This window comes from Typopeltis vanoorti, chromosome 3 (assembly GCF_054136105.1).
Source record: "Typopeltis vanoorti isolate ZY-2024b chromosome 3, IOZ_Tvanoo_1.0, whole genome shotgun sequence".
In the NCBI taxonomy this organism is placed as follows: Eukaryota; Metazoa; Arthropoda; class Arachnida; order Uropygi; family Thelyphonidae; genus Typopeltis; species Typopeltis vanoorti.
The window spans coordinates 105,688,823-105,711,489 of NC_143551.1; the positions used below are offsets into that span (position 1 = coordinate 105,688,823).

The 22,667-nt window shown below is 35.4% G+C and overlaps 1 protein-coding gene across 3 annotated transcripts in view; it reads right to left on the bottom strand.

Annotated features, from left to right (window-relative positions):
• Positions 1-22,667, bottom strand: part of LOC150108442 (solute carrier family 41 member 1-like) — a 294,151-nt gene that overhangs the window by 182,861 nt on the left and 88,623 nt on the right. The window contains exon 1 of one of the 3 annotated variants that reach the window (XM_090390785.1): positions 19,109-19,176. The exons of 1 other annotated variant lie outside the window; for it this stretch is intronic. The gene's annotated coding sequence lies outside the window, so the exon portion shown is untranslated. Of the gene's footprint in view, positions 1-19,108; positions 19,177-22,667 lie in introns of those variants that run through there. One more of the 3 variants, XM_090390786.1, reaches the window with a different exon arrangement.

Genomic DNA, 22,667 nt, shown 5'->3' on the forward strand with positions numbered 1-22,667 from the left:
ATACATTCCCATTGTGTAGTAAGACACACTTGAGACTTCTGCTTGAACTGTCGATAAATAAACGCCACTCATTTGGATGATATTGTAGAACACTCATTTCAGTTAGTAAACCTGACACATTGTTACAGTAAACAAACCCACACTCGTGTTTAAAATATTGTACAAGATTACTTTCTCTGCTACGATAAAAAGTTATCTTCGTATCTTGCTCCAGTAAGTTTTTTTCATTTAATCTTGAAGCTAACAATTCCGATGATTCCATTGATAGGCCCAAATCTCTTACTAAGTCATTCGATTCCGCTTGAGTAAAACGTTGCGGTCCAGAACTAGAAATTAAATTTTCATTGTCTAAATCAACATCCGGGTCTTGCTCCTCAAGAACATCTGGCATATCCCGATCATGCTCGTTCTCAAGTAAAGGAAGTCCTTTATAAATTGGCACGGCTATTTCATTGGAATGAGCAACTGGCCGAATTGCTGAGTCGAGATTTGGATACACAATTTTTTTCTTATTCTTCTTATTATAACCAGAAGTCTGAACTAAACAAAAATGGCAATCATCTACGTGATTTTTCGGTTCACGCCAAATCATTGGAATGCCAAAAGCTAATTTTTGGCGTTTTCCCTTGCTCCACTGTCGTAAATTTTCTACACATGACTTACACACTTTATTTGGAGCCTATGAATTGTCCTGATCTGCAAGTTTTACGTCAAAGTATGCAAAGTACACTTTCTTGACGAAATCAGTGATATTTGTCCTTTGACTGGGAACAGTAAAGCTGCCACAAATGTAGCAGAAGGAATCTACACTATTGACACAATTTTGAGTAGTAGACATGATGTATTTTCTTCACTGCCGACTAACATGCAATTAACAAGACAAAAAAAAAAACCAGAGACTTTATTGAAACTTTATAAGCGCTCATCATACTTTCACGATCGATTAACGATTGACTGATTTCGATCGTTCTTTGTCCGCTATGACGCATATAGCATTCATTTGTTTTAGGCAGTTGTCATCGCCTACTTTTCATCACCTAAATGTATTAGATCGGTTATCAGCCTCTCTCTCGCATTCAAAGTGCCAGTACGTGCCGTTGCAGGTTCTTACGCATTTATTCGTTTACTAACAAGCGAGAGCGGTGAGCGCTCCGATTCTGATCTGCGCACCGCTTTGAATAATAGGCTATATCTTCGGGAATTTTCCGAATTTCTTGATAAAAAGTTAGGAACTTCTAAAAGTACATACTTTCAGAAAATAATATTAAAAAATCGATTTTTTTGATCCTCTAAATAGTACTGCCTCCTTAGAATTATCAAAAACTTACAAATTAGCAAAAAGAAAATGCCATAGAGGAAAAACCTCACGTGATAGAGAAAAATAGGTTTGATATTTGAAATCAGCGCACCCAAATTAGTAAAAAATAAGTGTCAGATCATAATCAGCAGAAAAATTTTTTTTTTTTGTTGGCCGGTGTAATTAATCGAATCACATGAACATGATTAAAAACATACTTATATCTAATTTTTATTTATGAAATAGCAAATAATATGATCTAATTTCCTCTCCTGATAATATCTTCGTCGTGTTATTTTCAGCTCTGTGTATTCCAAAGTTTCTCTTTTCGAATGGTAGTTATTGATCACGTTTTCATGTTTGATCGGGGGGGGGGGGATGTCCATGTAAAAATGTCAGGTAGCTTTAGTGATGTAGTTTGTTGAGTGCAATCTTGCTATCTGATATGTGGTTCTAAATACTGTATTCATTATATTTTTCCCTGGTTTTACCAATCACAATGAAATGCAGCGAAACACCTATAAACATAAACAGTGTCAAGAGAAAGAAGGACTGTTCTGTCAGGTTTCTCGAACAGATGTAGGTCCTAGCAATTACGGTAAAGTGCGAGGAGAGCAATCTGAAAGAAATTAGGGAAATTTTTAAAAATTGTATATCCCATCCATGAAAAAGTCGAAAGCTAGTACCTAAGTACATAGTCGAGTTGAAAACCTATAGTCGCGTGGGTAGGATATGAATCAGAAAATCCGGCATCCTTGCTCTAGCGACAGAAGATGATACATTTTTTCAGCCGTTTCAGGTCTCTAATAAGCAAGTATGTAGCATCCATACTACAGTAGAATTCTAACCAAAATCCTGTTGGTCGAGAGCGAAGACGCTCTTCCACTTGTCCAACCAGGCCTACTACCATTGAAGGAGAACTGATTTGGAAAACTCTTGAAGCTGAACTGTGTACGAAATGTGACTACTGGCTGTTTTTATTTATTTATTTTTTTAACATGAATCATCTATTAAGTGGAATGGATAAAATGCCTGATATTATCCTATTCTGGATAACATCAGATGTTTTCAGGGAGATGGAAAATGCAAGATGAATGAGAGTTCACTGAGTCATCAATTTAGCTATAAATGATTTAGGAAGCTCTTGCTCGTGTAAAGGGGATGGGATGATGCAGTTATGCTGAACAGCATCCATGGAAATATCTGTAAATGAGACACAATGCTGAAATTGACCGTTTGTGTGATAGCGGCTGGAAAGAGTTTGAGAGGGAGATCTTTAATTACGTGAATCCCTCTTCTAGACAGCATCAAGAATTGTTAATGAGGTTTCTGGTATACAACCCCCTAATGTCGTAACAGTTTGGAGGTCGGGAAGATTTCAGATTCGTACAGAGTTAGCAGCTGGATAGAGGAAAAATAACGACTTGAGCAAAAAAGAATGACTTCTTGGACGTTGAGGATGATAAAAAAATAACCCATTTATGGCAGGAAAAGTTAGGGGAAGGTTTCAGTCGGAGAAGAGAAATTTGGTTTTGAATGTGAGCTTAGCAATAAAGGTAAGGAGGGAAAATATAAGGTCCTTTTTTTTTTTTTTTTTTGGTGTATGCGACGTTTTATTTTTTTACTGCATTTTGTTTAAAATTATTTAAAAGTTTGGTTGTATATTTAATGTTTTTCGTGATTTTTGCAATTGTTTTTCCAACAGTATTATGAATTAATGGTTACTTTCGTCGATGATGACGATGTCAGAAGTTAATTACGAAACTGATATATGCAGTGAGGAAGGGGAAAAAATCATGAACATGCCTCCTACGAAGGGACTGCTGGTCCCCTGTTCCATGCGTAGCATCTACAGTGCCATCTCGGCATACCGATATCAAGGATTAAACTAAATTTATCACACACACACACACACACACACACACACACACACACACACACACACACACACACACACACACACACACACACACACACACACACAAATCTAACTGAAATATGTGGACGAAAGACTAGAGTCCTAACTAGGAGGGATACCCTCTATGGACACCTGTCAGTGGCCCCTGCTTTCCACTAACTATGCCTAGACTTCAGGCACGATAAGCAGTATTGTTTATCAGCTGGTTGGAAAACTTCTTGATGTATTACTATCAAGTTTTATTCTGTCCTGTGTACTAACTGTCAGTCTGCAGTACTGCATTACTATTGGACCCAGGAATTTAGAAGTATTGTCTTTTTAGTTAATTACAGCGAGTTCGGTATGCTCATGAAGGATGGCACCAGCACTGCATTGAAAGAGAGGAGTGACAGAAATCAGAGACCTTGCTCTGGAAATCGAATATAATAACAGCCACTTCAGACACCCAATAATCAAGGTGGGAGTGTTTTTCCAGTCGATGAAAGCCATTTTTCGAAGGGTCTGATACCTTCTCTAATTGATATTTCCTTCAATTAGGAAAGACAGTATGCTTTCAAACGGCAATATTCACCTAGTGCGGGAGAACAAAGTTTGTGGAACAAGGCCACACCGCCAGAAAGTGGAGGATTAGCTTTGCTGTTTCGCATCACTCCCCCCCCCCACCCCCACCCCAGTGGCCTTTAGGAGCAAAGTAGTGGTTAACATAAGTATATAGTAACATAAGTTCTTAAATATTTTGGTATCAAGGAGTAACGCATATAAGTAGCATCTTTTTTTCTTTCTTTCTTTTTTTTTTTCCCCTAGAAAATTAGATCTGCCATTTTATATAGTAATCATCATAATCGATGCATTTTGAGACTGCACAGAAAACATATATTGTTATAATTGTTATTATAATATAAGAATGATAATGAATTGTTATAATTATCATTCTTCAGGTGAGCTTGTAGGATAAGTCAATATTTCTGAGTGCATCGAATACTCATGGAAAAATATCTCTTCACTGGGTCAACACTTCCCATGCGGTTGTTGTTGTTATCATGAGGTAGAGCAAAAACACTACGAACTCGAAAAAACGAAAGCGTCGCCAGAAGATTTTATCACCACAAGCTTCGGTAAGGATATGAACCAAGAGAAACTACCAGAACCATTCAAATTCGAATGATTCCGTCCCAAACAATATCACATAACTCAAAAAATAAAAATAAATAAATAAAATAAAATAAATAATAATAATCTTCCAAAGGTCAACAACACGAAATTACCAACACAAAGTCAACAGCAAATTATGTATTTTCCAATAACCAAACCGGAACTGAAGGATGATATCTCACAGTTAAAACCAAAACCATTCCAAGAATAGATAAAATAAGGTTTACAGACATTTTAACACACTTTGAACAAATAAATCCTATACTTCTGAGACTTGTGAACATGATAATCAATACTGGTATTGTTCTACAATTAAAAACTGCGATAAATACACCAATTTACAAACAAAGCAAAAGAAATAGCACAGAACTACAAACATATAGTGAACTTACCAGCCAACTCCAAAATTCTTGAAAAAAATAACACAGACCAGACTACAGAACTGCTTACAGAAATACAACATTATCTAACAAAACCAATACTTCCAGAAAACTAAAAGCCCCACCACGTTATCAGAATATATCTCCATATATTCTGATATTATCAAGTTACAACCATATTATCAAGTTACAGCCATAAACAAAGTTCTAGATGTAAATAAGTACGCTATCCTTATAGTTCTTGAATTAACCAAAGTTTTTGACACACTTGAACATGACATGACATGACACGGCATACTGCTCACCAAATTATACCCAGTAGGAATAAGAGGAAGGCTACTTACATGGTTCAAGAACTATCTTTTAAACAGAACACAAGTGACAAAAATAGGCATAAATTATAGTCAGGTATACAGATAAAACATGGAGTCTCACAAGGCGCCATATTACCACCTATACTGTTCAACATGTTCACAACTTTGGCGACAGTAGTCAAATATGTCAATACGCAGATGACACCGCACTACTAACAATCCACATAAATATAGACGTCAACAAAACTTTCTACAAAGCACAATACCTAAACGAAGTGACAACTTACTTCTACCAAAATTCAGTTATGAACAGCGCCAAAACGCAGATGTTAATTATACAGAACCCGAGAATCGTCCGCCCTGCACTACTCTTGTTACGATGTCTCACATACTACTGCGTTAACAACAACAACAACAAAAACAACAGCTGCTACTTCCCCGAAATCATACCCGCAACGCTAGCTTAAAAACATATAGAATACCCACAAACTAAAATCCGCATCATTGCAACAAAACTCTTCTAAGTAAAATACATAACATATCTAACGGGAAAAAACTCATGGTATTTGCGAATTAACACGTACGGTTTACGCAAGCAATGCAAAAAAAAAAAAAACATGTAACCAAATTAGTAAGATTACATCGAAAAACTGTTTCAATAGTGCTTTGGAGACAGACCGACTAGACATCAGGCAATAACCGAATCCCTTATAACGCTTCAATAACTCGTGCGGATCAGCTGTGAGAAAATATCTCATACCCACACTACTGAACGATCTACCACAAAATCTAAAACTCATAAACAATTACAGAACACTAAAACTGGAAATTCTGTCAACACAGTAAAGCAGATACCACCTACATACACTTTACAAATCACAGAACACCATCTAACGCTTGCATTCCATCTATTGAAAACATAAATGGTGTATGCTTATCCAATTCGCTTCATAAAAGCTAACTTAAGCTTCGAAGTCGGTGGGATTAGACAACCTAAACACGCCTTTATCAACTAACCTCATAATCACCCTTGTTACTGTTATTAATATTACTATTATTTGCATAATATTTAATAATGAATTCTTCGAACAAATCAGATATCAAATGTATATTTATCAAAAAAAAAAACATTCGCCATTGTACACAGAATTCTAAAGAGAACAAAAAACGTAAAAATGATAATATTAATTGCATATAAATCATATTATGTATGCATGATGAAGATGAAGATGATGGTGGTGGTGGTGGTGGTTTAATATAGTATTATGCATAAAATATCAGTATTTGTATGCACATATATGCACATGTATATATTGTAAATAGTATGTATGAACCATAAAGTTTGATTAATTAAAACATTAGTATTACTGTATTATTATTAATTTGTACAGTTATTGTAACATAATGGAAGTAGTACTTAGCAAACTTTTGTTTGCTGAGCACTGCTTCCATTTTTTACAAAAAAAAAAAAAAAAAAAGTACAAAAACTATTTACGTTATAAAACATGCCAGGAATGTCACGTAAATAAAACTAACGTAAACTGAAATCCCTCTTCTGATTTTTTTTTTTAACTTCCGAACCAAATATTCTCACTGGTCAAGATAGACGAAGAACATTTTTCGTCTTGTATATATAGCTAAGAAGCTAAATAGCTTTTCTGTTACGTGAAAAATAAAAAAATTAAAATAAAAATAAAAACTATTTTCTCTAATGCAAAGGAGGGCATCAGTCGAATTCTAATTTTCGAGTCGAATTTTCCAATTGTCTGAACCTTGAGGTACACTGTTGATCACCTTAAATCTGGCAGATTCACACCCACCGTATACCACTTTTCGATATCTGTCTGTCAGCCATCCACTTATCAAAGTCAAGAGTTTATATTCCAATCCCATATTCTCCAGTTTATGCAACAGCCTTTTATGTTGTATCCTATCAATCCAACATTATCATAGCGGATCCATTCTCTTTATTCAACTCGGCTGTAACATTGTTATAATACATTAGCAAATTGCTAAACACATGATCTTCCTTTAGTAAACCAATGCTGTTTCTTGCAGAGTATAGCTTGTCTGACTATTCATTACTGTATGCGAGTAGGTCGGTAGTTAGACACATCCGTTTTTGCACCACTCTTGTACAACGGAACTATCATACATTCCTTCATTCCTGTGGTATCATTCTTGAGCTGGAACTCAAGTTATACAAACATGTGAAAAGTCTAGCCAGTTCGACTGAACATTCCATTAGCATACATAACGATATTTCATCTGTCCCTATTGACAAATTCTTATGCAGCAACTCTTCAACTTCATTCTCATGCACCTCTAACTGTTCAAATAATGTAGTAGTAGTAGTGTGCATTATTACATACACCTGGTTGATATATCTTAGCAAAGCAACTACTCATTAATTGAACAATCTCATTGGCTTCTGACATTCGAATATCATCTGCATTCAGTAAAGTTATTCTTCCACATTCATCCTTTCTTTTGCTTGCGGTAAACGATAAAATTGTTCGATTGCCTGCATAGCCAATTTCTTTTCATATTACGATTGATATTTCCGCACAATTATCGTTACTTTTCTGCTCTGCACTTTATATATTTCATAACACCTCTCACTGTTATTCTAAGGATATTCTTTCCATATCACCTTCTCCTTATAGATCTCTTGCTCTTAAGTTGCATATCCATTTCACTCGCATCCTATTCATTCTTCGAACTCTATGGATATATTCAGCACGTTTTCAAAGATTCCGTGTAGTGCTAACATCTTTCCCATTCATTAACTAATACCATGGGGTCAAAGCTAGTATTCATCTAAGATGATCATAAATTCCAGCTTTATAGTTCAGCATGTAACTTGTTCTAATTGAAATATCAACACAATTAGATATTTTCCAAGAAAGCACCGAATAATCACTATCATCAACTGGAGGTAAAACAGTCATGTTCTTAATAGAGAATACCTTCTGACGCTATGAACAAATCTAATACTCTTTGACCTCAAGTTCCTGCTTTTGCATGCTGCTTGAGAAAGTTGTCTCGCAACAATTCAATGAATTCTTCTTCGTTCTTATCATGAGATCTGTTCTACCCAATCAGTGTTTGGATAATTAAAGTCACCCATAATGATCATTCGTTTAGTACCCTCATGAGGCTAAATCGGCAATACATTTCATCATTCCCCCTGTAAATGAGCCGCCAGGTCTGTAGCAACACCATGCTATATACGTATTTCATTCTGTTAGCTTCCATTTCACACCAGATAGCTCAATTTCATTGCTACATGGGATATTATTACCATAACTGGTTTCTTGCATTTCTATCCTAAATGGACTTAAGGCGTCAGATATCATTAGTAGTAGTAGTATTCCTCCCCCTCCTCTCCTATCTCCTCTATCATTTCTAAAAATTAGTATTCCCTTTACACTCGATGCCAATTACTATATCTGATTCTCATAGCCAGGTTTCACTAACACACCAATAATCTTAAGCCACAACGTTTTCAATAAAACAACGAACTCAACTCTTTTGTTTCTGATACTCCTGGCATTTGTATATAGACATAACAAACTACCACACCTGGCCTATTCTTATAATTAGATATGCAGTCAGTTTGGTGTTGTTGTAGAACTTTCTCTTTTCTCTCCCCCAGACATATATCAAACTCCTATCGTGAATTCAGATTTTCTAACAGCATTCAGTATTCGCCCTATTAATAAATATAGAAAATTGTCATTTTTTTTACCGTTAATTTCTAAAGATTTAAAATCTGTATAAGCACAGAATTAAAAGTTTTGCAATGAGAGACTGTTTCGTTTCTTAGAGGCTGTTTAGCAAGAAATATCAAGAATCATCTCCAAAATTGTTATTATAAAAATAACAATTTCCACGTTTTAATATATTCCAATGGTTAAAAAGAAAAAAATATTCCGCAGTTATTATCAAAACATGTATGCTTTATTTCAAAATAAACTACAAGTAACAAATAGTAACATACAATAATATATTTTGAGGCCCATATGGTCTAACAGCAACAGGAGAGGACTCATTCGCCCCTCCGGATCGCACTGCTTTAGAATTACTGTTGTAAGGGGTTCAAGAGAAGATTTTCTTTCGTGCCATGTGAAGAAACATTGCGAAAAGTGACAATTAAGTAATAATTTGTTAAAGGGGGAGCCGTTTTCATTAAATATATATATATAATAATTTGTGAGTTCAACAACTCTTCATCATCGGCCTGTAGAGTAAGATAGGCTGAGAGTCAGCAGATAGCAGGAGAGGAAATAAAGATAGAGTGCATAGTGGTAGAGTAGGTTAAAGAGGCCTCAGTTGAACTGTTTTAGCTGTTTGCCCCCCAGGGACGTTTCTAAAACGGTCGTTGATTTTTCACTTTACAAAAAGGAAAAATCCTAAAAAGGAAACATGTAACAAAACAAACAAAAAAAAGTACAAAGAAAAGCAAAAATTGAAAGGTAAACTTAGAGGTGGAGGAAGGATCTGGCCCAGTAATGCAGCTCACAAGGAACTGCACCGCCTCGATGTAAGCCTTCGCCGCTCGGGTTCTCAGGTCCTCCCCCACCTGTGATAGCTGAAACCGGTGAAGCTGTGTACAGAAACCCCACAAGGTGGTTACTGCGTCTTTCTTTTGTTGTGGGCAGTTATTATTCTTTTGGCCACCTCACTTCCCTTGGTCATGTCTAGTTTGCAGAGAGCTATGAAGAACGCCGAAGCTGCCTCCTCGTCTAAATCCTGGGATACCTCTACTTGCTCAGGGGTGATTTTGTTGATGTCATCAACGAAGATGTCACCCCATTTTGCGCTGACGATGTCAGATCCATGTTTCCCTGTGAGGAGGAGTTCAGGTTCTCCTATTTTTTAAATCGCTTCTTTGAATTTTTCCGCCACCCCTGGGATACCTCTAATGAGATGGCTTAGAGTCTCCCCTGCTTTTGCGTGAGGGACTTCTGGGTGGGCGGTCTCAGATACTTTTGCTGTTTTGGGCATTACCAACTCTTCTTCCTGTGGGCTTAATGGCCGTTTGGAGGTGTTGGTGTTCACCTCCATCTTTCCTTCTTCTATATTAGTATTGATGGTTTCAATAACGACTGTTTCTTCTTGTTGGATTTTACTGCTTGTGGAAGTTTTTTTCCCCTTACAGTTTTTCTTAGACGTGGAGGTATGGTTTTCTGTTATATCAGGAGCAGCCTCGAAAGGAGGAGAAGCTTCCTGTGCTGGGTCATTTCCATTGCTTGGTGGAGTTGCTGGCGTGATTGCACCACCCATCCTCTCAGCAAGAGTTCTGGATGGGCATGTGTCCACTTTGTGGTCAATGACCCCACATTTCAGGCAGCTGACTCACATTTTTCTTGGTTGTGGCCTGCTTTGAGGCAGTTTTTACATTTTACTCTAGGACAGTCTGCCCAAAGGTGAGTGAAGGCACCACATCTAAAACATTGTTTTTTTTTTACATCAGGGTAGTTTATCATTACTCTGGCAGATCCAATAATAATAAAGTTGGGAACGGGCGTTTTCATCTCGAGGGAGATGTGGACTTCGCCCGACTTCCATTTGGGGTTTTCTGCGTCATTTAGGACTTCCACTTTGTGTACAACGCCCCATTTCCCGAATATTCCGTGGATAATCTTTACATCGGTTTCAATATATTCTAAAGGGAATCTGGGGATTCTAAGTAGTTTGGTAATGCTCCCTACCAAAAATGGGACTATTGTTTTTCCATTACATTCGAATCCTCCAAGTAGTTTGTCTCTTGTTTGTTCACTCCTTACTACTACTTGGAAGCGGCCACCACCAAAGGGAGTAAAACCAAAAATCTGGTCAGCGCCGACGCTTTCGATGGGCTTTAGCCAAACATCGAGGTCGCAGGTCGGCTTCGATTCCAAGGGTTCGCGTACGCGGCAAAGCTATAGCTGGTGAGGGGGGGGGGGGGATGCCTAAGCTATTCCCACCACCGAGTGTTTTATTCTTGCCCCAGTCCGGGGTTTATTCTGTATCTGCTGCTGTAGTTTATTATCAAGTGCCTCTATGAGACGCTTTGTCGATAATAACTGAGCTAACAGATACTACAATTTGCACTTAGCTAAACAATTTGCTAATCACCTACACACTTGATCTTAGCCAAAGGGCTAAGATCAAGTATAGTATATATATACATATATATATTAGTTTGAATTTAATTGTTTGAATTTGAATTTAATTTAAGATTTTAGTAATACAGAGCTTATAAGTATTTTACCAGAGCAAGTTATCATAAGGTGTTTTAACCTTATTAAATAAAAATCTCAGGAGAAGATATAAATGTAGAAAGTATTTTACCTTGGGTATAATAAATGTTAAAGATACCAAGCTATTTTAAACCTGGTTTTACTAACTTGGGAAATGGAGTAAAACCAGGTTTAAAATAGCTTGGTATCTTTAACATTTATTATACCCAAGGTAAAATACTTTCTACATATATATATATATATATATATATATATATATATATATATATGCATGATATTAACCTATATATATATAGGTTAATATCATGCAGTTGTGTAAATTCATAGAAATTATTAATGGAAGGTGGTTAGATAAAATTGTTTAGTCGGTTTGTTGCAATGTCATATATCAGCACTTTGCACGATAAGCTGGAGAGCTTATCAGCAACAAGAAGACAACACTTAACCGGAAACCATCAAGGACAGGCTTCCTTCCGGAAAAATCGCAGTGTTTTAAACGAATTTTTTAATATTTTATTCTAGAGTAGTTCTAGGAGAAATAACGTAGCAGAGTAAATAATATCACAGTGACGTATGTATGTATGTGTGTGTTTTCTACAAATCGTACAAGACGACTGGTAGAGGCAAAATTACATCCGTCAATAAATTATTATTTGTTTGTTTGTTTATTTATTATATTTACCAATTAATTAAGAATTCCATCACGTGAGGATTTTCTATGTTTTTCAGATACTTGGAACATTTTATCTGAAATTAGCAAATAATAATTGTAAAATTTTAAATTCATATAACTTAATAGCATTTTGTATAGCTATTGTTGACCTCTTCGGGCATAATAACAGCAGTTTGGAAAATGAATGGAGGTATGGCTTGAACACGTCTGTCTTTTTTATTTATTTTATTTTATTTTATGTAAATCCCACCCAAGAAGGGCTGCAGATCTATCGCACACATATCGTAGATGCACTAAGAATTAGAAAATCCGGAAGCCTTGCACTAGAGAGGATCAAACATGGAACTTTTTCAAACCACTTTAGCCATCCAATTATGGTCTCACAAACATGTAGATGATGAAATTTTTCACCGCATATCCTACGTCAAGTGATACGCTTAACATAAGCTCAGTCGATTAAAGTTCTCACTTGTGCTCAGACGTGTTTCAATCTTTTTTACGTATTATTATGTCGCATTTAAAAGTTAGAAGTTATAAATCAAACCGGGACTGTTTTTGTTATGTGCGTAGTCCATTTATTAGTGTTAAGAAGGGATACAATACTGCTTCCACAGTAAAGAACTGCATCCTTTCATTACTTTGCATGTGAAATACATGACCACTTAAAAAAAACGTGGACTCCTCATAATTGAAATGAGAATTTTGACTACTTGCTGACTCTATTTCCTCCAAAATTTTCTCCAAATCAGTAACAGTTGATTGGAGAAAAAGATAATGAAACATATCAATACTTTTGTTTAACTAATGTTTCTGGATTTTCTATGAAAACCAAACATTCGATATCGTATTTACTTGAATCCGTCATAATATTTAAAAATTAAAGTATGTATTTCAAAAATTTTATTATTAAATAAAAGCATCTGTTTAATTTCGTATTATACATTCTATGTGAGAAAATAACACAATTCGCATTTTATTTTATTATACAATTCGTAACTGTTACGTAATTTTCGAGGGAAGAGTTTATTATTATTATTATTATTATTATTATTATTATTATTATTATTATTATTATTATTATTATTATAAAAAACCTCCATGGAGTCAAAGACTCATCGTGGGAGGTCCACTGTTATACACACAGTTTATCATACTGTGACTTAAATATACTCAATGTCTCTGCACTCACCACACTCTCGAGAAAAGCATTCCAATCACTCACTAGTCTCCATGCAAAAAACCTGCTCCTCACTCCCTTGCTCACACCCTCCTTATACAGCTTCCAGGAATGACCTCTTGTTCTCCTGCTATCCTCACCTATTCTGTGCAAAACCTCCCCGACATTAATCTGGTAATAACCTCTTAACAGCTTATATGTCTCAATCATATCCTCCTCCACCTCCTCCTATCCACCAATTTCTGCAAATTGCATTTTGTCAATCTGTCTTCATACTCTACATTCCAGAGACCAGAAACCACCTTAGCCAATCGCCTCTGAACTTTTTCCAACGCAATTTCATCTTTTTGAAAACCAGGTGACCAGATCTGTGCACAGTAATCCATATGTGGGCTGATCAAAGCCTTATACAAAGGAACCATAACATCCTTACTTCTACAAGTCAATGTCCTCCGCATCATTCCCATTATCCACTGTGTTGTCTTCACAATTTTAGTAACATGTCTCCGAAAGTTTAGGTCCTTGTTTACAATCACTCCCAGATCTCTCATCTCCTCTACCTCTTCCAGGATATTTGCACCGATTGTGTACTTTACATTCTATCTCTGCTTCCCAAATTTCAAACCTTATACTTTGAAACATTGAATTGACATCCCCATTTATTTACCCATTCAGCCAGTGTATTCAAGTCCCCTTGCAAAGATATAGCATCCACACTACTCCTGATAGCTCTCCCCAATTTTGCATCATCTGCAAACAACTGCACATCACCATTCAGACCTCTCCAAATATCATTTACATACAAACATACATACGTGTTTACATACCAACAGCAATGGACCCAAAACAGACCCTTGAGGTACACCACTAGTAACTTTCCTCTTCTGGGATATCGCTCCCCCAAAGACAATTCGCTGATACCTATTAGACAGCCAATCTCCAATCCAGCAAACCAATATACTGTTCAGCCCATCCGTTCCAATTTAATTACCAGCTGGTCATGTGGCAATTTATCAACCGCCCTTGCAAAATCTAAATATACACTGTATATGCAACACCCTTATCCAACACATTTGTCACTTTATTATAAAAAGTAAGCAGGTTGCTAAAGCACGATCTTCCTTTAGTAAATCCATGTTGGCCGCCAAAGAGTATTTTTCTGTTGTCAACCCAATTCTGAATCTTATTCCTAACTAACTTCTCTAATACCTTGACCACAACTCCAGACACACAGACTGGTCTATAATTCAAAGCCTTACTCATATCACCTCCCTTATGAATTAGAACAATTTTACCCTCTTTCCACTCTTTTGGAACTTGACCCAGTGAGAGACTCATGCTGAAAAGATATACAAAAGCTGTTGTTAACTCTCTGGCACATTCCCTCAAGACACGTGGTGAAAGAGCATCAAGTCCCACAGCCTTATTTACATCAAGTCTATTCAATTCCTCATATACCTCCTGTTCACTTACTAACAGTTTCTCCTCCTCCTCCTTTCCAACTGCTTTCAAGTTCTGCATGATGCCACATTCACAAGAATGAAATACCTTTAGAAATTGCTCACTAAATATCTCAACTATATCCTCTGCAGCGGTTATCATTCCTACGTTTTCACCAATCAATCGCATCCTACCATAATCATTCTTTCTTCTACAGGCGACATATCGAAAAAACTCCTTAGAATATTTTTTGGCCGTTTTAACTGACTGCTGCTCATACTGCATTTTTGCTTCCCTTATCAAGCTAGTCACCTTCCTCGCCTGCTCTGTACTTCTCATGCAACTGGTTGTTATAAATACTCATTTTGTGTTTCTTCCATAATACCTTCTTCTTCCAGATTGCATACCTTATCTCTTGATTCATCCATTTTACACCCACTCTATTTACCCTCTTGACCCTTGGTATACATTCTGATATTGCCTCCACCAAATAGTTCTTGAGTACGGCCCAAGCAGCATTGATATCCTTTCCATCCAGTTATTCTTTCCAATTTATTATCGCAAGCTGTTTCCTGAGCTTTTCGTAATTACCAGTCTTATAATTCCACATATATCCTTTTCTAACAGACGTCCTCGAATGACTGGTCACCCTGCACGCGATCAACTCGTCGTCACTCTCACCAACTGGTGGAAGATTTGACACCTCATTTATAATAACATCATCTGTCTGATGAGATGATCAAATCCAATACTCTTGATCCTCGTGTACCCTCCGTTACGTGCTGCCTAAATCTTTCAAAAACTCCAAAAATTCATTTTCTTTACCCCTATGTGCAGTTTCTTGCTTGCAGTCTATATTACCATAATTAAAGTCGCCCATAATGATAACTCGTTTCTTGCTGGCTAATTTGCCTATACATTTCCTTCTCATTACCCTCCATATTACCAGGTTTATAGCAACACCCAACTAAATATTTCATCCTGTTTACTTCTACCTCACACCATACCGCCTCAAAACCGTGACCACTATTTGCGCCTTGCAAATCCACCTTAGATGGGTACAACTCATCTGCTACCATTAACAGTACTCCTCCTCCTCCCTTTCTTCCCTGTCTATCTCTGTTTATTATTTATTACAAAGAGGAAATTATCTAAAAATCAGGGATATAGTCCTATAACCTATGAACAATAAAGATCTGAATAATAACTTCATTTCTATTAGAAAACGAAAAAAAAACCTTTAGTTTAGACTAATAGGAATGAAGAAATATATGCAATCACTTCTAATTATTGCATACAGTTCTGGAGTTGTGTTTTGTTTTGATTTTTTTTAAATTTATAATAGTAACACTTATATATATTTATAATAGTAACACTTATAATGCATATTATTACAAAACAAAAGAAATTCAGTGCAAAACAACAAACTGATCCCTTCGAATACGATTTCAAGATATGTTCCTTCTTCAGAAATATTAATATTTTCCGAGTCATATCTCTTAGGTCCCATTATAATGAATCCATCAGTAGTTCGATGGATATTCAAGCGAAATGACTACTGTTCATTTAAAGGGTTTTGTACCCATGATCCAACACTTCTCTTCGGTTTATTGATTTAGTGATTTAGGAATTGGTGATTTAGGATTTGGTGATTTAGGAACGTCATTTATTATGGGTGATTTAGGAACGCTTGGGTTTCGGATACGTATCAAAAACCATCATCGAGACAAGATATTATTGAAGCAGGTTTTTTGCGGATTTTTTTTTTCGTATTTATTATCACGTAATCCATTTTTCATGATTTATCATGTGATAATAAATCTTACTACTGTGGCATGAACGTAGTGTAATAGTCAATAATTTACGCGGTGACGAAGAGCTGACAATCATCTCTACTCTAAAATACATAGGCATTAGCACGATAATCACACACAGTACGAATTAGTTACTATAAAATATTTCCATTCATTTAAATGAAATCAAATATTCACAACAAATGATACATTTTTGAAAGTTTTTTTCCACTTGGTTAGACTATAATAAATTTAGTTTAATCCTTTATCCAAGCGTAAGCAAACAAAGTTTGCGCCTGAAGAATCTTCAGGCGCAAACTTCGTGGTAAAGGTTAACCAAGCTCTCTCATCACTCCTTAGAGCTTGGTTCACCTTTACCACGAGTTGCCTCAGTCCTGAAGATACTTCAGACGCTAACTTTGTTTGCTTACACTTGGATAAAGGATTAAACAAAATTTATTAAATGTTAAATTTATCACCAAAATCACCGGCACTTAAGATATAACTGCATGTGCAGTATTTGTTTATGCTTAGCATTAGTCAATTTCGCGGTCGAGGCAAAGCGAGTCATTTTGAGTTCCTGCTGACTATGTAATAACTTGGAATAGCGGCCAGAGCGGAGACCCTGCTCGCATATGTCTTGGCACTGATCATCCTTACAACACTTCAACCAAGTTGTAACAGATACACCGACAATACGCAGCGTTAAAATGAGCAAAACGTGATTAGGTGTTGAATATTAATCAGAAATTAAAAATAAATAAATTTTAATGTAATTCATTTTCAATATATAACTTGATGTTTCCACTTTCCAGACAACTAACAGATAAGACTACATTTTCTAAATTATGCCGAATGCAAAATGTTCAATAAATAACTTTTAAAAATTGTTTGGATGACACACACACACACACACACACACACACACACACACACACACACACACACACACACACACACACACACACACACACACACACACACTTTCATACGTTTCATATGGCAAGCTTTCATATGGATTCGAATTCCCCTGAGTCGTGAACTTTGTAGATGTCTTTGGGTAGTAGATGATAGTATAAAATCAACATACTGCTTACTGGATACCTAAAGAAGTTTAAAAAAATAGTACGTTTAGTCTGAAAAGTAGATTTATCTTACCCTTAGCTTTCTCAAGGGTACTAAATACACGATAGGTTTTCAACGACTTTTCATTGATGGAATGCTATGCCACTAGACTAACTTCCCAAAGAGATACTACATCGTAACGTAGTATTCCTTCTGGAAAATTTAGACAGGGAGGTGCTGTGAGTAGAAGAGTAGAGCTGTCGCTTCAATCCACCAAGTTTAAGGTTTGCGTTTTGGACAGCAAAATGCACAGCAAATGGTGGAAGAGGTAAAGGATTCGGGAACGATGGTGGTAGATAGGGATTGGCATTCATGAAAGCATAGCAAAGGTATTGAAGATAACATAGGATTGCTGAAATAATGAAAAGGGAACCTAGTAAGCTGCAACAAAAAAGTGCTTGTACCATTATATAAGGACTTCCCCCTTAAATCACTCATGGGCTTTTAAAGGGAGATGAATAAACACTAAAAATAATCAAAGGCGAACTATGAAGCGACCTGTTGCAGAGTTTGTCAGACAGATGGAGATGACAGAGACATAAGTTGGGAAGGGCATGTCATGGGATCGTTGGAAGGTTTCAGTTCATGGCAGAAGGTAAAAGAACCAGAGGGCATGCACGGCAAATGAATGAATTTATTTAACAAGGGAATGAGTGAGGAGCAGATTTTTCTCGTAACGAGTGTAACATTAGAGAATGAATTCAAGGAATTGTATGATGGGCACTGTGACATAGACGATCATCTTTGAAAGCTGTTACTGTTATTTTAAGTTGCAAAGAATTAAGTGTACATAACTGATAATAACGTGACGATAATAATTAAGATATCTGTTATATATAAGTGGAAAGATACCATTACCGGTATCATTACTTGTTATAGAATTTAAGGCATAATCTTCACATAAACGTTGTAAGATATCCAAAAGATACCTTGTTTTAGTATATACAGCAAATAAACATATCTGAGTTGAACGCTTTTGCTTATCTATATAGCCAGCATCGTTGCCAGATTAGATCGCGCCTTGAGGCAAACACTTAAATATCGCCCCTAATGGATTATTAAGACAAAATATAAGAAAATCTCCAATTGCTATTTTGTTTTTATTATAAGAGAAACATTAATGCAAAACGATTACATAATAATATTAATTAAATGTTTGATCTATGGGGATATCGCACAATAAAACTGTTTATAAGCTCTTCTAAAATTATAAGCTATGTCCGCTTTTATCAATAGAGTTGTTAGACCAACCAATCTTTCTTGGGTCATTGCTGTTCGTAAATAATTTTTAATCAGTTTATGCTTGGAAAAACGTCTTTCCGCACTTGCTGCAACAATTCCTGTTAGCGTAGCGACGGCGCCTACCGCAATATGGCTGAACGAGCCCCCTTATTAAGCCGCGCCGTGAGGAAGGCTGCCTCTATGCTACACCCTGCCTACGGTACTGTATATATGTATCTGATAATGTTTCACTTAAAGGTATTTTTATCCATAGCAGATAAACAGTTAATTTCATGAAATAATGTAACATGAAATATATACTGAACAACAAATATAAAGTTTTGTGAAATAATATTGAATATTTACATACTTACTAATTTCTCTGTCTTTTTTTTTAGAGATCAGACGAATATTACATAAAAAATTGTACTATCAAACGCGAAGCAAAGCAATCGCTAACTGATACACATAAATCCAAAATCGCTCCCCTTACTTTCATGAACAGCGCCCTCTGCGATAGTTTTAATCTATTTTGCAACATAAGTTATAAACACAAAATTGTAACTTTTGGTTATTTCAATATGCCAAAACAAGCTCATCTATATAAGCAAACATTACTGAGACACATACATCATCGACACGCGTGGTGTACAAATCTACAGACGAAAAAATACAAATGAAAACATATACGAATAAAAATAAATAATAATAATAAGCTTTAATTTCATTGCTGAGTATCAAAGAACATTTATTACTGTACTCTCAGATCTACAAGTAGATTTTAATTGTATATTGTCTTGCTTTCCATGCTACCGGCCAGGACGTATATATACGTCCACATTTCAAGTGCACATTTGGATGCGAAGTGCACATTAAAATTAAAATACCATTGATATTACATTGAAAGTTATGATGGATATGAAACTTTTGAGGATGCTTATTTGATCTTTAATGGCCGGTAAGGTGGTTAAAACACAAAGCATTTAAACCAAAAAATAATTAATTGCGGAAGACACCAGAAGGAGTTAAAATATTATTGAGTGAAACTAATTTCTTCTTTTAGTAAGTTGTGTTCGCAAATATGAAAAACTGGGTACCTATTTGACTACCTAAAGATGTTACCAAGTATAACACAGATGTTTAAAAATCAGCTTTTTAAACATCTGCAAAAGTTATGGATTTCCTGAGAAATCCATAGCTTTTGCGATGGATTTCTCAGGAAAATAGAAATATCTGACTCGCTGTTTTTGACATGTATATCATTTAAGGCTGTATCATTAGTTACGCCTCACGCCTCCATTATCTACTGAGTTTACTACCACTGTTTATTTTCAGATTACACAGTAATATTGCACTCCTGTGATGCAACGAGATAACCTTCCCATTGACTTGTTACTTAAAGCTGACAGAATGCTTGTTTAGAATTTCTTAACGTATACAAGCTTAGCGCTTTTGCGATATGATACGTATATATAGGATTACTGGATTTTCAAATCTAGAAAGTAGAATGTACATTGGGGGGATGAGAGGCATAATCACAGCGTCAAGTACATAGCCTCACATGACTGAAATGAACGACAACAAAATATATTTAATTTTTATTTTTTTCTAAATAAAATCCCCTTTTCCTGGAATCCTTTGTTACCATGATACCGTTTTTTTATAGCATTTTCACTTGAAGCAATAAAACTTACTAGATTTTTAAATCAAGAAAGTAGATTGTACATTGGAGGGATCAGAGACATAATCACATAAGTACATAGCCTCACAAAATAAAAACACGGTTATGCTTTATATTTAGAAATTTATAATCAGTAAAAATTATCACATTACTGAAGTTATTAGCTCTATTTATTTAATGTTTTACGTGTAAAATCTGAGAGAGAGGGTTGAAGTGTTTAAATTTTTGTCACTATTTCTAAAATCTTAGATACAGATTATCCATCGGAGTCTGGATCCAAAACTTTGCAGAATAGTGTACTTCTCACTGTGACTTGAATGATGGCATAAATAGGACCTAGAATTTCTTCGATGTCATCTTCTGATATAAGAACATTTGAATGTCTGTGTAGTGCATATTTGAGAACGATGGAAATTTAGTGCTGGAATTATTGGAGGCGAGTTGGCATTCCTGCAAAATGGCTTTGAAATGGCGTCTCCATTTCAAAGCTTCAGACTGAGTGCAGACTAATTTTATTTTTCCTATCATTACCTTTTGATATTGATGGAAACTTCATACAGATAATATGAAAAAGTAGTGCTTCTAAAAACTTTTTCATGTTACTTATTCTGGAGTAAGAAGTTCGCCTTCGATAACCTACACCCTTTGTCTGTTTCTTTTGAGATGTTTCTGTTATCTTGGAAGAAGTTTTTTTTTTTTATTTTTGTTAGAATTTTGTGATTCTTCTGATATGTTTCCTACTTTCCTACAATCTTGATGACTACATTTTGCAATTGAAGAACCCTTCTTCAGTATGAGAAATCTTTTCAGCCGCATGTTATAATCTTTATCTACTTATCGATGCCGGGGAAATACTTCTTTCACAAATACTAGGCTACTTGACTAAAACGAAATACAGTATATAGAATTTCTAGATATCTGGAGTAACTTTAAATGGCCGATAATTCCTACAGAGGCTCAACATATACATACAAGTTTTAACATGAAACAGCCAAATAGCATAATTTGGTGTACTACATGGAATGACTTCATTTGTTACTTAAAATGATTTCACTTCAAATGAATAAATAATGTTTAAATCATACGTTAAAACATAAATGATTAAAAGTATTCTGCAGTAGCACATGCTGTTGTTTGTTGCTATTTCAATGCTACATGCGATTAACTCTTTTTATCACCGCTTCTGATTACTCATTTAGCTGAAATTTTTGTCTTCATATTATGTAAAGTAATTCATATTATAGACAGTCGGACTTTGTCCCGACTGTATTTTTCTTTTATCTTTTGGGATTTAATAAGTTCGTAGATGACTGCAGAAAATGGTGTATTCATCATATTGCATTTTACAGGCACTAATGCAGAGTAATTTAAAAACTGAGCAAATTGCATCGTCCTACCCCACCCCATCTTTCATTCCTTTTAATTTTTTAGGTATATATAGTTGATATAATCTAGCTTCAATCCATTTTTGAAATAAACCTTTTCTGTTTCATTCCTTTCCCTTTATTTAATTTTATTCTTTCTTAATTTTTTTTATTCATTCACTTTTTTCACTTTTATCCAATTTTTTTTTCTTATTTTAATCCTTTTTATCTTTTTTTACATTTTTATTTTTTATTTTTTACTATTCTTAAATTTTATTTATATCTTTATTCCTAGATATTTTTCTTTATAATCATTTCATCTTATTATTATTTATTCCTTTTTCTCCCTACAATACCAAACCTTTTAAATATAATAAGTTTCTTCCAAAACATTGCAATTGGCACAAATGGACCTTTATTTCCTCATTTGCTAATTAAAGTAACAGCAGTAAAGTGCAAATACATATCGTGCAGTTATTGTCATTTTAAACTCTGTTCTCTAATCTCTGAGCTGCTCTCTGGATAAAAAGGACAAAATTAACATGAAGTCTAACTCACGAACTGATATCTTTACTATAATAATAGACACCAATAGTTTATAAATATAAACTACTGGTGTCTAGTTCTGAGATTAGAAAGAACACAGGATAGGTGCCTTCTTCTAAGAGTGGAGAGAGCGCACTAGAATTAGGATTACTAGGAAGTACATCGAATTTTCACAATTATTTTCACCACCCCTTCCTCCACTTCAGGACATTTCATCGTTTTTACGTTCTTCTCCCTTTAAGGCATAGTCTCACTAGAGTCTTCCAATGTGTAAGATGCTACCAGACAATTTAGGCTTAGTATTAGACACCAACTAACAGAGGCAATACTTTGGATAG